The sequence below is a fragment of the Nicotiana tabacum genome, chromosome 23, assembly GCF_000715075.1.
Source record: "Nicotiana tabacum cultivar K326 chromosome 23, ASM71507v2, whole genome shotgun sequence".
Classification (NCBI taxonomy): domain Eukaryota; kingdom Viridiplantae; phylum Streptophyta; class Magnoliopsida; order Solanales; family Solanaceae; genus Nicotiana; species Nicotiana tabacum.
This window is the reverse complement of record NC_134102.1, coordinates 62551558-62564291: the sequence shown is the minus strand read 5'-3', so window position 1 is coordinate 62564291 and position 12734 is coordinate 62551558.

Genomic DNA, 12734 nt, shown 5'->3' with positions numbered 1-12734 from the left:
GGACAGGGAGAGGATCATGAGGTTTATTGATGGTCTCACTTATCAGCTACAGTTGCTCATGACCAGAGAGAGGGTTTCAGGTGCTACTTTTGATGAGGTTGTCGACATTGCTCGACAGATTGAGATGGTTCACGGTCAGGAGAGGGTTAAGAGGGAGGCCAAGAGGCCTCGTGGTCAGGGTGGATTCAGCGGTGCTCCTTTTAGGGATCAGTTACAGCACGATAGAGGTCATCATTTCAGACAGGCTCAGTCAGCTCGGCCATTTCATCGGGGTGCATCATCTGGTCATAGTTCTCACAGTTCTCATCAGGGCCACTCATCACTTAGTGCCCTTCCAGCTCAGAGTTCGTCCCGTGCTCCACCTGTTCAGGGCTCTTCCATGCCAGGTTCTTCTACCAGTCATCCCGGTGCTAGGGGTTCCCTTCATTTTCTTCCACCAGCACCAGGGAGTTGTTTTGAGTGTGGGGATCTTGGGCATATGTGGATGCATTTTCCTCGTCGTCATGGAGGTCTATCTCAGCAGAGGAGTCAGCCTCCGACTTCAGCACCAGTTACCTCACCACCCGCCCAGTCAGCTCGGGGTGGAGGTTAGTCAGCTAGGCGTCGGCCTAGAGAGCTAGGCGTCAGCCTAGAGGGCGAGGCAGATCAGGGGGTGGCCAGGCCCATTTCTATGCCCTCACTGCTAGACCAGATGCTATTGCTTCTGATGCTGTGATTACAGGTATTGTCTCAGTTTGTCACTGAGATGCCTTAGTATTATTTGACCCTGGTTCCACGTATTCATATGTTCCCTCGTATTTCGCCTATTTTCTGGATATGCCCCGTGAGTCTTTAGTTTCATATGTACATGTATCTACTCCTGTGGGCGATACTATTATTGTAGACCGCATATATCAGTCATGTGTGGTGACTATTGGTGTTTTGGAGACCCAAGTGGACCTTTTGCTGCTCAGTATGGTCGACTTTGATGTGATATTGGGTATCTATTGGTTATCTCCATCTCATGCTATTCTAGATAGTCACGTTAAGACGGTGACGTTGGCTATGCCGGGAATTTCGATGGTTGAGTGGAGCGGTTCTGTAGATTATGTACCATGTAGGGTGATTTCATATTTGAAGGCTCAGCGCATGGTTGATAAGGGTTGCCTATCTTATTTGGCTTTTGTGAGGGATATTAGTGCAGAGACTCCTACCATTGATTCTGTTCTGGTGATACATGTTTTTTCCGATGTGTTTCCTGCAGACGTGCCAGGTATGCTGCCTGATAGAGATATTGACTTTGGTATTGATTTGGTATCGGGCACTCAGCCCATTGCTATTCCACCGTATCGTATGGCACCGGCGGAGTTGAAGGAATTGAAAGAACAGCTTCAGGAACTCCTTGATAAGGGGTTTATTTGGCCTAGTGTGTCACCTTGGGGTGCACCGGTTCTATTTGTGAAGAAGAAAGATGGTTCCATGAGAATGTATATTGATTACAGGCAGTTGAATAAGGTCACAGTCAAGAACAAGTATCCTTTGCCTTGTATTAATGATTTATTCGACCAGCTTCAGGGAGCGAGGGTGTTCACCAAGATTGATTTGAGGTTCGGTTATCACCAGCTGAAGATTCAAGATTCAAATATTCTTAAGACAGCTTTCAGGACCCGATATGGTCATTATGAGTTCTTGGTAATGTCTTTTGGGCTGACCAATGCCCCAGCAGCGTGAGCAGCGTTCATGCATTTGATGAACAATATATTCCAGCCCTATTTGGACTCATTCGTTGTTGTATTCATTGATGACATCCTGCTGTACTCTCGTAGCCAAGAGGAGCATGCTCAGCATTTGAAGATTGTATTACAGATATTGAGGGAGGAGAAACTTTATGCAAAGTTCTTCAAATGTGAGTTTTGGCTCAGTTCAGTGGCATTCTTGGGGCACGTGATGTCCAGTAAGGGTATTCAGGTGGACCCGAAGAAGATAGAGGCGGTGCAGAGTTGGCCCTGACCGTCCTCAGCCACGGAGATTATGAGCTTTCTTGGTTTGGCAGGTAACTACCGTCGCTTTATGGAGGGATTTTCATCTATTGCATCGCCCTTGACCAAATTGACCCAAAAGGGTGCTCCATTCCGGTGGTCGGATAAGTGTGAGGAGAGCTTTCAGAAGCTCAAGACTGCTTTGACCATAACTCCAGTATTAGTTCTACCATCAGCTTCAGGTTCTTACACCATGTATTGTGATGCCTAGAGGATAGGCATTGGTTGTGTTTTGATGCAGGAGGGTAGGGTGATCGCATATGCCTCACGCCAGTTGAAGACCCATGAGAAGAACTATCATGTCCATGATCTTGAGTTAGCAGCCATTATTCACGCCTTGAAGATTTGGCGTCATTATTTGTATGGGGTTCATTGTGAGATCTATACTGATCACCGGAGTCTACAGCATCTGTTCAAGCAGAAGGATCTTAATTTGCGTCAGCGGAGATGGTTGGAGCTTCTTAAGGACTATGATATCACTATCCTGTACCATCCAGGGAAGGCCAATGTGGTGGCCGATGCTTTGAGTCACCGGGCAAAGAATTTGGGGAGTTTAGCATATCTTCCAGCAGCAGAGAGACCTTTGGCATTGGATGTTTAGGCCTTAGCGAACCAGCTTGTCAGATTGGATATTTAGAAGCCTAGTCGGGTATTAGCTTGTGTGGTCTCCAGGTCTTCTCTTTATGACCATATCAGGGAGCGTCAATATAATGACCCCCACTTGCTCGTTCTTCAAGATAGGGTTCGGAGAGGTGATGCTAGGGATGTGACTATTGGTGATGACATCGTGCTGAGAATGCAGGGCCGGATATGTGTGCCTAATGTAGATGGGCTTCGAGAGTTGATTCTTGAGGAGGCCCACAGCTTGCGGTATTCCATCCATCCGGGTGCCGCGAAGATGTACCAGGATTTGAGGCAGCACTATTGGTGGAGGCGGATGAAGAAGGATATAGTTGGGTTTGTGGCTCGGTGTCTCAACTGTCAGCAGGTTAAGTATGAGCATCAGAGACCGAGTGGCTTGCTTCAGAGATTAGAGATCCCAGAGTGGAAGTGGGAGCGGATCACCATGGACTTTGTAGTTGGGCTCCCACGGACTTCGAGGATGTTCGATGCTATTTGGGTTATTGTAGATCGGCTGACCAAGTCCGCGCACTTCATTCCAGTTGGTACTACTTACTCTTCAGAGCGGTTGGCTGAGATTTACATCCGAGAGATCGTTCGCGTGCATGATGTCCCAGTTTTTATCATTTCAGATAGGGGTACTCAGTTCACATCACAGTTTTGGAGGGCCGTGCAGCGAGAGTTAGGTACTCAGGTTGAGTTGAGCACAACTTTTCACCCTCAGACGGATGGGCAGTCCGAGCGCACTATTCAGATATTGGAGGACATGTTGCGTGCTTGTGTCATTGACTTTGGGGGTTCATGGGACTAGTTTCTGCCACTCACGGAGTTTGCATATAACGACAGTTATCAGTCGAGTATTCAGATAGCTCCGTACGAGGCTTTATATAGGAGGAGGTGTAGATCTCCGATTGGATGGTTTGAGCCGGGTGAGGCTAGGATCTTAGGTACAGACTTGGTCCAGGACGCATTAGATAAGGTGACATTGATTCAGGAGCGGCTTCGCACGGCACAGTCAAGGCAGAAGAGCTACGCGGATAGGAAGGTCCGTGATATGTCATTTACGGTTGGGGAGAAGGTTTTGCTGAAGGTATCACCCGTGAAGGGTGTTATGAGGTTTGGGAAGAGGGGCAAGTTGAGCCCCCGGTTCATTGGGCCTTTTGAGGTGCTTCAGAGGATATTGAGGTGTTTCCATGCTCCAGAAGTATATTGGAGATCCGTCCCATGTTTTGGATTTCAGCACGGTTCAGTTGGAGGGTGATATGACTTATGATGTGGAGCCAGTGGGTATTTTGGATCGGCAGGTTCGAAGGTTGAGGTCAAAGGATACAGCTTTAGTGAAGGTGCAATGGAGAGGTCAGCCTGTGGAGGAGGCCACCTGGGAGACCGAGCGGGAGATGCGGAGCAGATATCCACACCTATTCGAGATTCCAGGTATGTTTCTAGACCCGTTCGAGGACGAACGGATGTTTAAGAGGGGGAGGATGTAACGACCCGACCGGTCATTTCAAGAGTTATGGCCCCGTTATCCCTATTTCTACTTCTTTTTGTGTTATTCAGCTATATTATGTTATATCGGGTTAGTTGGTTCGGGACCGGAGTGGGTTCATAGTGAATTGAGACACTTAGTCTCTTAAGTAGAAACTTAAGTTGGAAAAGTCAACCAGATGTTGACCTATGTATAATCGATCTAGGATTTGAATTCTGATGGTTCCGTTAGCTCCGTTAGGTAATTTTGGACTTAGGAGTTCATCCGGAATATGATTTGGAGGTCCGTGGTAGAATTAGGCTTGAATTGGCGAAATTGGAAATTTGACGATTTCGGTCGGCAGTGGAAAATTTGATATCGGGGTCAGAATGGAATTTCAGAAGTTTGGGTAGGTTCGTAGTATCATTTGTGATGTGTGTGCAAAATTTGAGGTTATTCAAATGTGTTTTGGTTGGTTTCGGCATCGGTTGCCGAATTTGGAAATTTAGAAGTTCTTAGACTTGAATCCGAAGGTAATTTGATGATTTGATGTTGTTTTGAGTGATTCGAAGGTTCGACTAAGTTGGTATGTTGATATATGACTTGTTGGTATTTTTGGTTGAGATCCCGAGGGCCTCGGGGTGATTCCGGGTGGTTAACGGATATGTCAAAGTTGGAATGCAGCTGAAGCTGCTGCTTCTCCTATTTCCGCACATGCGGAAGAGGGAGTCGCATGTGCGAGGTCACAGGCGCGGAGGGAAGGTAAGAAGATGCAAGGAAAAGTGGGTTGGTCAGTTTTCGCAGAAGCGGAGTATGAGCGCGCAGGTGCGCTTTCGCAGGCGCGAGAATTTGCTACGCAGATGCGGAAAAATGTGAGGCCATGGCTGGAGCGCAGGCGCGAAGGATTCGGCCGCACCTGTGAGCCCGCATGTGCGAGGCCTGGAGCGCAGGTGCGAAAGCTGGGAAATTAAGTGGAGTTTGCGGATATGGCGGCTTGACCGCAAGTGCGGTCCCGCAGGCATGGAAAAAGAGCCCGCAGGTGCGAAAAACCTGGGCAGAAACCATAAATAGAACCCTTCGCGAATTTGGTTCATTTCCACCATTTTCAAGTCGGTTTTTGGAGCTTTTGGAGTGATCTTTGAATGGTGATTCAAGGGCTATCAGTGAGGTAAGTTGCTTGAGCTCTAATACTCGTATATATGGTGATTTCCCATTGTTTAATCATGTAATTAGTGAAAATGAGGGGTTAAGGCTTGGAATATTTGGAGAGTAATTTAAGGATTTGAAGGACCAAACGATATCAGATTTTGATGAATTTAGTATGGTTAGACTCATGAGTGAATGAGCTTTCTAGTTTTTTGAATTTTGTCGGATTTCGATACGTGGGCTCGGGGGCCGGGTTTGAGCCAATTTCGAGTTTTGGTCTAATTTTGTAGCTTTTCTTGTGGAATTATTCCATTAGCATATATTAATGATATTGTACTGATTGTGAATAGATTTGGAGCATTTGGAGGCCGAGTCTAGAGGCAAGAGCATTGCGGGGTAGAGATTTGACCTGTTTGAGGTAAGTAACGATTGTAAATCTAGTCCTAAGGGTATGAAACCTCGGATTTCGTATCATTATACTATTTTAAAGTGACGCACATGCTAGGTGACAGGCGTGTGGGCATGCAATGTTACGGATTGTGACTTGGTCCGTCCCGTAGCAACTGTATAGTTGCATATTTTGTAGAAATTATATGATACTTATGCGTTTTTTTTTAAAGAGTTTCTGTTAATTGGGCTGAATGCCATGTTTGGGCCTTGTGCCTGTGCTGTTTGGACCCTTAGGGGTTTTATTTTATTTTTATTATTCTCTCACTGTTTTTGATTGAAAATCTATACCCAGTCATGGTTATACCTGTTTACTGCATAACTCAGTTTTATTATTCGATTTTGATGCATATAAATGTTGTTTTGGGCTGAGCACCCTGTTTTTACAAAAATGCCCGAGTGATTTGAGAGGTTTATGACTTAGTGAGGCTGAGGGCCTGATTTGTGAGGATATTTATGGGATCGGGCTGCACGCCGCAGCATGTTACATATTTATGGGATCGGGCTGCACGCCGCAGCATGTTTGATATAGGCCGAGGGCCTGAGTGATTTATGCCATGATTTGGCTTGATATAGCGCTTGGGCTAAAGGAGCCCCTTCGGAGTCAGTATACACTCCAGTGAGCGTAGGTACCTACTGAGTGCAAGTATCGAGTGCCGAATGCTGAGTGACTGGGAGGCATGAGTGATTGTGAGGTATGACCGAGTGGCAAGAGCAATTGTGAGGTATGCCCGAGTGGCAAGAGTGATTGTGAGGTTTGCCCTAGGGGCTGTATATGAGTGATGCTTTGCCCGAGGGGCTGTTTATGATTTCATCATTTTTGCTCACCTTAGCATTTTTCCTCTGTTTGAAAGCTGTTGAAAAATATCCTTAAATAATTTTTACTGGAACTGGGTTTAAACGAGATATTTTGATTCAAATCCTGATTTTAAAAGCATGAGGTATTTTATTGAGATTTCATGATATGAACGTTATATGCTTTATTGCTCGTCATTACTACTCAGTCTTTATTTATTATTGTTACTTACTGAGTTGGCATACTCACGTTATTCCCTGCACCTTGTGTGCAGATCCAGGTGTAGCTGGACACGGTAGCGGTTGTTGATTGTTCTGGTTGCAGATTTTCTCGAAGTTAGCAAGGTAGCTATTTGGCGATCGCATCCCCTCCTCTTCTCCCTCTTATCTTCCTCTAGTTGTATTTAGCTATTTTTTCAGGCTGAGTTAGCCTTGATATTGTTAAATAGATTTTAATAGATGCTCATGACTAGTGATACCCCGATATCGGGCTTTTCTTTCCGCACTTTGATTTTGATTTGAACTCCTTTACGAAGGTTTTAATGTTAAATAATATTGAAATTATCTTTGAAATGAAAATATCGGTTTGTTTTGGAAATGAGTCGGCTTGCCTAGTTCCACGATAGGCGCCATCACGACAGGGGTTTGTTTGGGTAGTGACAAGGTGGGACATACTTCATGCGGAATTCCTTGACAAAATCATCCCAAGTAAGCACCGAAGGTTTTGCTTTGGCATTTGGTACACTTACCCACCAGTCATAAGCATCCCTTTGTAACAGTGAGACAACATACTTAAATTTGGCACCTTACGAACACTATAATTGCTCAAATACTCTCTCGATGCACTCAAGCCATTGTTCAACATCAGTAGGATCAATGGTGCCTTCAAACGCAACTCTACCTATTTTTCTTATTTTTTCAAAGTTTATTTTATTAGGGCCAGACATTGTTCCATCCAAGTGATGAAAGAAATCAGACATTTGCTGAAAAGGAGGATCAACAACAGGAGTACTATGACTCATATGTGGATCCCACTTCAAATCCACTAGTACGGGGAAAATTAAGATCCGAAAATTTTTCTCCAACCCCTTCCTGTAAGTGAGGTTGGGCATAAGAATTATCTGAACCCTCAAGAGCGTCTTCCATAGGTCTATTAGAAGAAGAGACCATAACTTAAATCCTACATAAAGGAGATCACATTGCATTAGATACATGTACATGATGCATATGCACAATGCACGCAATGAAGCATGTTAAAAAGAAATAAGTACACTAACAAGTTACAACCAAAGGCCTAGAATCAAAAACATAAAGCTCTGATACCAAAACTTGTAGCAACCCCTTTGGGATGGTGCTACATACGAAACAATGCTAATTTACTACTTACAAAACATTAAGAAAATATTAATCTAAAAAGACATTCAAAATAATTTATTGGCGAAAATAGGCCCATGCGATAAATGTTCAAAGTGAAATATATTCTTTTTTAAAATAAACTTCATAAAATTTCTTAAATGAAATACAATATTAAAGTATCAAGATAATATTAAATAACCCTTCTTGAATAATTAACACGTTAAAGCAACTTTCTCACGCAATTATACTTTTCGTTCGACATCACTGCAGGTTCATATTGTACATAAATTTCAAACTAGTGAGTATAAAGGAAAACTAGTCTTCTTCTTTGGACTTATTTACAAGACAAAGTATAAATGCAGCATATTACAAGACTTGGGTTATTAACACACCCTAAAACAACAAAACAAGTTACTAAATTCAAGTTACAAACTTATGGTCGTGAGATCCAACAAAACAAAATTACATACATAAATGTGACATATAGATAATGTACAAGTCCCAAAAATGTACAAAACCTAGATGCGTATGCAAATGTTATCTCCACAAAAGGTCCCGAAATGTCTACTCCAAAAGGCCCTCTTCAAATCTCTTCTCGCACATTACCTACAATAGAAAACAACTATCACTAAGCATAAAGCTTAGTGGCGTATAAACATTAGTTTTTGAGCCATTAGATTCTCCAATTCCCCCTTTTCAGTCATAGGTAGCTCAAATGAAATATAAATTTAAAGCAAGTAAGCAAATATATCAAAAGTATCGAATATCAAACCTTGAAGTGTTTCCAAATATTAATATCAATGTTCAAGATTCAACTGTCAAGAAAGCATATAACATCAATCCAAGAGAGTTTGTCAAATATCCATTTTCACCCAATAGGTATGTCATGCCATCACACTAAGCATAATCAGATATCAAGATGGACCAAAGTCCCAAATCAAGTAGGGTCAAAAATCAATAGTTAAGAGAATAAAGAACCATATTAAAAATGACTTTCTAGTTTGTACTTAACACAGACAAGTTCCATAATTTAAGATGAACAACAAATTCAAAGTCAAGATGACAAAAGATCCGAATCAAGATGCATGCCGAGATGAGTGACAAAGTCACTATGATCCCTGCGAGTGGGCGATTTAGCGAATATCTTGCAATATTGAGATAATACCAATACAACGATATAAACTAAAGAGAAAGGAAGCAAAAGTTCAAGTTATTTCCAAATATCCAGCAAGTAAAGAGATTTCAAGATCAAGTTTATACACAAACCTTGGTGTTTTATCACAAAACAGTTCTACTACAATTTGAGGATGTTCGAATCGTCTACGCTATAGACCAACCAAATCCGTCCACTTCTTCAAACACTTCCCCTTAGATTTTGCAATGGTTTATACACCTAAGACACATGATCAAATATCAATATAAGTTCAGTAATTTCAACATGTCAAACTAAGAAAAATATCAATGAAAATTACCCTAAATTTTTAAAACAGAAATTCTGGATAGTACTACTGTGTTGCGCTGTGGCTTAAGTTTGAAGATGTAGACGGAATACTTAGAATTTTTGGTCTTCATAAAAGTTGTAGATATATATCTTAGGATTTCAAGGGAGTCTTGAATCACCCAATATCAGTTTCGTACAAAATATTATGCTCAAATGACTAACAGTAGTACATGGAGGGTTTATAAAACAGAAAATCTGGACAGCACCTGCCCTGTTCTTCATCACCCCTTTTCGGGTAAATACAAGAAAAAAAAGGTTTTTGAGCTTGAAAAAAAGTTATATATCTATGAAATAGCTTTATAGAAAAGTTTGGCTCACTTTAAATGGAGTTTTATACAAGGAGATATGATAAAAAGACTAACAGCTATCTAGTGTAAAAACGGATTTAGTAACTTACCACAAAAGAGAGGAGCAACCTGTGATTTAACAAGAATAATACTTGATGGTTGGCTTAGTTAAAGAACCTGGAGGTTTTGGTGTAATATTTCTATAGATAAGAAGGAGAGAGTGTTGCACCCTATTTTGTACAAGTCAAAACAATGTACAACTTATAGTACTCTACAAGATTAATTGGGTTTAGAGTCGCCACCTGGTATTTAAGGTATACTAGGACACCTATACTACACTACGTGATGTACACATTAAATTTGGACTGCGAAACCAGTTGAGATTCCTGGTAAGGGTTCAAATAATCCCGAGGGAAAGATGTTAGGTACCCCTCAAGATCCACAAAATGTGATTCCAATAGACTCGATCAAATAGATAAGGGGTTAGATAATTAACAAATATTCACAACTATTGTAATTAATAAAAGAATTATTAACGTGCACTCAAATGATATTACATATGTAATAAATTATGTGCTGATGAAGTATGCAAGTATTTTTTTTTGAAATAAAATGATTAAAATATATTAACTTGTATGAAATATATGGAAAGTGGACAAGGGAGTCGTATTCCAAAGGACAAGCTAAGTGCGAAATTGAATTCTAGATAAAGAATAGTAAAGTATTTGACAAAATATATATGCAACAAAGTATAGTATGTAAAAGAATTAAAATATATTAAAGAACGATATTTTAGTGTAAAATTGAATAATATAAAAAGAATTGTACTTAAAGAGTGCATGTCAACTCAAAGTATTTGAAGAAAGATTTGAACATACATGAATAAGCTTAGAGGAAAAACAACTCATAATCAAAGCTTTTAAAAAGGTTCTAAATGATTAACTACCAAAAGAAACCTTATGCTAAAGGATTGAGAAAAAAAGAGAAATAATATTTATTTTACACATGGGTAGATAGTTAACAAGTAATTTGACTAAAGTGTGGAGGAAGGATTATCTTAGTGTGTAATGAATAAGGTGACGAGTGTGTTTTGACGAGTAAAGAATGAATAAAATATAATAAAAATACAATAATATATAATCAAAATATTTATAATGAAAAGCGGGTTATAATACAAATGAATAATCGAGGACCATCATTGATATGCTAATTGTTCGGGTCAAGGCCAAACAAGTACAAGGTCTAATAATTCAAAAGTATGATAGCTCAACTACGATTTTTACAAGTTGTGTCTACTTGAAGTGAAATAGTCAAAAATAATTTACAAAGAGATCGGTTAAAAAAGAAAGATCATGCTAAGGTAGTTGTAAAAGGTAAAGTCATTTATTTTGAAAAGGAAACAACATGCCTTTCATTTATCTATGTATGCCACTAATTCAATTAAATATGTGTATACTAATCCTAATTAATTGTCTAAGTTATAAAATATACTTCCTCCGTTTCAATTTATGTGAACCTATTTGATTGGGTACGGAATTTATAAACAGGGAGAATACTTTTGAACTTGTGGTGTAAAATGAGACACATTTATTTTGTATGGTTATAAATCATCGCATAAAGGTAAATTGTTTCCAAATATGGAAAGGGGTCATTCTTTTTCGTACGGGTTAAAAAAGAAATAGGTTCATATAAATCGAAACGGAAGGAGTATATATTTGACATTCTAGATTTGTATATACAAACTTGCGTGAATGATTTAACACACTACGTTATAGGATAGCCGGATTATTAATTATATGCAATGCATCCTAAGTGTTTAGAAGATAGATAACCGCAGTAAATAATTAATACGATATCTATCTACGATTTCACCATACTTGTAATTTTGGTATGCATCCAAGAATGGGTAGTACAAAGCGAAAAAGTTTGACGGGGTAAGTTTCGTCTTCAATCATTCTCTAAATATCATCTTTCAAAAGCGACTTCGTATGATAGTACCTCTCAGGACAAAAGAAGTAAGATTGTTAGTGAAATATTATAAAGTAAAAATAAATTAAACGTTAAATATATTTTGAAACAATTTTCGCTTAATAATGCTTTTGGAAAATCGTTTTAAAAAAAATATTTTTGAAATTTGGAAAATAGTTAAAAATAGTATAGGAGGCTCGGATTATTATAATATCCGTCTAGACATGGGAACGGGAACCACTTTGGTTGCGACTACGGTAGCTAGTCATGTCGCCGTCCAAAGGCTATTGACTCGTCATGTTCTCGTCTTTCCCTTTTTCGATGTTTTATCGTCATCGCATCTTTATTTCGGGCCCAGTCTGAAGGGTAATTTGTGGTGTCGTGGCCTCAATAATGTGTAGATTATTTTTTCATCAGCCTAAATTTGATGTCAGCAACATAGAACGGGACAACATCACTAGTAATGGAACTTAATTCCAACAAATGGAAACAAACTTCCAAACGGATCAAGGAAAGCAGTGGCGACGAAATCCAGCACATAGTAACCAACGAGGAGATAAGAAAACCCTGAGTGTGTTGCTGGCCTACCAAACAACGAGTCAAAAACATCGAGCCTTCATCGACACTAAACATCAAATTGGCAATAAAAATAAGTCCAACCTCATGCAACATTGAAATATTGGATTAAAAAATATGGTAAGGAAACCATAGCCTCATAGGCATTTTAAACAATGAACAACAACATTCCGGAGAGGCAATGAAACCAACGGACCAGGCCTTCAAGTTGTGCAAACACAAATAATAACATAATATTTATCAAGGCCCTGAAACATGAATCATAGATCATCAGTAACAACGAAACAAATAGAAAAAAAGATACGAGGCCGCAACAGTCAATAGAACAAATAGTCAGCAGAACAAAAGTAAAATGGAGCCCCTTTCCGGTAGTTTTGCCGATTTTCGTGGAGGTATTTTATTGCAATTAGTTAAATACTACCAATTTTGTGCATTTATCTAAATTTTAAACAAATTATTGATAATTGTCCTATTTTTCAAAGATTAAGATATTTTTTCAATTTATTGTCCTTCTAAAATATAAAAATAAATAATTACTACAACACTATTAT